This window comes from Geospiza fortis, unplaced genomic scaffold (genome assembly GCF_000277835.1).
Source record: "Geospiza fortis unplaced genomic scaffold, GeoFor_1.0 scaffold996, whole genome shotgun sequence".
NCBI classification, from domain to species: domain Eukaryota; kingdom Metazoa; phylum Chordata; class Aves; order Passeriformes; family Thraupidae; genus Geospiza; species Geospiza fortis.
Window position 1 is genome coordinate 40051 of NW_005054904.1, and position 3061 is coordinate 43111.

The 3061-nt window shown below is 43.4% G+C and overlaps 1 protein-coding gene across 1 annotated transcript in view; it reads left to right on the forward strand.

Moving 5' to 3' along the window:
* Positions 1–3061, forward strand: part of LOC102045273 (von Willebrand factor A domain-containing protein 1-like) — a gene marked incomplete at its 3' end in the record, with an annotated part of 11765 nt that overhangs the window by 8438 nt on the left and 266 nt on the right. The gene's annotated exons all lie outside the window — the stretch shown is intronic.

Consider the following 3061-nt stretch of genomic DNA (forward strand, 5'->3'; position numbering starts at 1 on the left):
TTATTATTTTTATTTTATTATTTATTATTGCTGCTTCCCTCTGGGAGCAGAGGGGCTGTGGAACACATTGTGTGTTGGATTAAACTCTTTTCTGACCCAGAGATGGGGCAACTGAGAGGTGTTTTAAAGACTTTTATTTTCAGTCTCATGAGAAGGGTGAGACAATACAGATGTTAGAATTCACACTATTGCAATCAGAAGTTAATTATTTCTTAATTATAATCCATTATAAGTGGTTTTTGTTTATTTGCTTTAGCTACACCATGTTGTAAATGTTTTAAAGCCAATCATCTAAAATTACCCCTCGTGGCTCCTACTACAACGCATCTTTCACAGTTCTATTTCTCCAAAGCGTCTAATCTTTTTTGTAAGGTCATCTTTTGAAACTTCTTTTCCGGTTCCATTTCTCTCCCCACAATGTCTGAACTGTTCCATGGCATTTCTAAATCAGCATTTCTCATCTCCAGGTTTGCACACAGATGCTCACTGTGCGAGCCTTCTGCTTTGAGAACTCTCTATAAATCCATTTCTCACAATTGTGGGCATTTATTTCTTTATTTCCTGTGCTTTGTTGCCCTCTTCATATGCTGAAACTTCCAGGGCTCTGGCAACAAGGGGCAGAGCTGTTTGCTGTGGGCTCCCTGCCCCTTGTCCTTTGATCTGCCCCCTCCATTCACAGTTTGCTCCAAGCTCACTAATTTCCATTCCCTGAGCTTTTGGCAGGATTTTTGGCAGCACTGAGACCTTTCCTGTGCTCCCTGTCCCTTTGTGGCTTGGCCCCTGGGGTTTGTGGGGCTCCCAGAAGGGTACAGGGCCCCAGGACATGGGATGGGATGGGATGGGATGGGATGGGATGGGATGGGATGGGATGGGATGGGATGGGATGGGATGGGATGGGATGGGATGGGATGGGATGGGATGGGATGGGATGGGATGGGATGGGATGGGATGGGATGGGATGGGATGGGATGGGATGGGATGGGATGGGATGGGATGGGATGGGATGGGCAGGGCACAGAGCAGGGAAATGTTCCTGCCAGGGAACAGCTCAGAGGAAAAACTGAGCCTGTTTTATTTGGTACAGGGAAGCTGGCAGGGCTCAGAGCAGCTCAGAGGAGGAGAGCTGATCCTCTCCTGGCTAAAGGACGTGTCTGGGAGGGCAGAGCAGCCCAAATCTGCAGCTTTGGGAGGGATTTTGTGCCTCCCTTCGCCTCTGTGCAATGGGGAGCCAGGGAGAGTTGCCTAGAGTGCTCTAAGCATGAGCTGGAAGGTTCTATCATAAGGATTTAGAGGCACTTCAAGGCTCTTAAAAATAATTTAGAAACAGAAGAGATCTCCGTGTCACTTCCCTGGAGTTAGAAACAAAGTCCTGTGTGTTTGTGCCCCTCTGGAAGACCAGAGAACAGTGGATTTCTGCCCAAAATGGGCATGTCAGAAAGGTCAAGGAGCAGAGGGAGCTTCCCAGCACCACCAGAGGGGTTTGTGCCTGGAATTTGTGCTCTGGAGCTCCAAGGTAGCACAAAAAAAGGCTCGAAAAGAAGCAGCCACCATCCCTGGGTGTGTTTAACAAAGCCTGGATGTGGCACTGGGTGCCAGGGTTGAGTTGAGGTGTTGGGGCTGGGTTGGACTCGATGGTCTTGAAGGTCTCTTCCAACCTGGGGATTCTGAGAATTTGGGGGAATTCTGTGAATTTAGGAGAATTTTGGGAATTCTCAGGAACCATGGAAGTGCTGGAGTCCCCATCCCTGGGTGTGTTTAACAAAGCCTGGATGTGGCACTGGGTGCCAGGGTTGAGTTGAGGTGTTGGGGCTGGGTTGGACTCAATGGTCTTGAAGGGCTCTTCCAACCCACTGATTCTGTGAATTCTGAGAATTCTGGGACTGTGGATTCTGTGGTTCTGTGGATTCTGTGGATTCTGTGATTCAGAGAGTTCTCTGAATTCTGTGATTCTGTGATTCTGTGAATTCTGAGACTTCTGGGATTCTGTGATTCTGTGAATTCTGAGAATTCTGGGACTGTGGATTCTGTGGTTCTGTGGATTCTGTGGATTCTGTGATTCAGAGAGTTCTCTGAATTCTGAGATTTTGTGATTCTGTGGATTCTGAGAATTCTGGGATTCTGTGGTTCTGTGAATTCTGAGATTTTGTGATTCTGTGGATTCTGAGAATTCTGGGATTCTGTGGTTCTGTGAATTCTGAGATTTTGTGATTCTGTGGATTCTGAGAATTCTGGGATTCTGTGGATTCTGTGGTTTTGTGGATTCTGTGCCTCAGCTCTCTCTGAGTGCTGAATGTCACCGAACAAGGGGGCTCTGTGAGCCCTGCAGGAGGGGGTGACCTCAGCTGGGCTGGGCCCAGCAGGGCTGGCACTGCCCAGTCCCTGCCCTCTGCCCTGGGCACCGGCACAGAGCAGGAGAAATGGAGCTCGCCACGCTCTGGGCTGCTTCTTGTGCAGGGATTGACTGGTTTGGTGTCACTGGTTGGGGATTTCCACTGGGAGATGGATTTGTAGAGAATTCATTCTCTACCCTAGATTAGAGATCCAGACCAGATCTCTCAATCTAGACCAGATCTCTAGGCTAGGTGCTTCAGGGAAATAGAACTGTGAAAGATACACTGTAATAAAAGATAATTTTCGATAATTATCTTTAAGACATTTACAGCATTTTATTTTAAATAAAAATATACAAAATGTAAGTATATAAAATAAAATATAATAAGATATATAAACACATTTAAATAAATGTATAAATATATATTTAAATAAATATACAAATATATAAATTTAGTGTTATAAAAACTGATTGGCTAAGAAACACTTATAATGTATCATAATTAAGAGTTGGCTTCAGATTGTGATGATGTAAATTATAACGTCTGTATTGTGTCATCCTTCACATTAAACTAAAAAATAAAAATAAATTTTAAAATATATAAACATGCAAATAAAAATAAATTTTAAAATCTATAAATATGCAAATAAAAATATAAAAATATAAATATGTAAAATAGAAATATAATAAGGTATATAAACATATTTAAATAAATATAAGTTTATATAT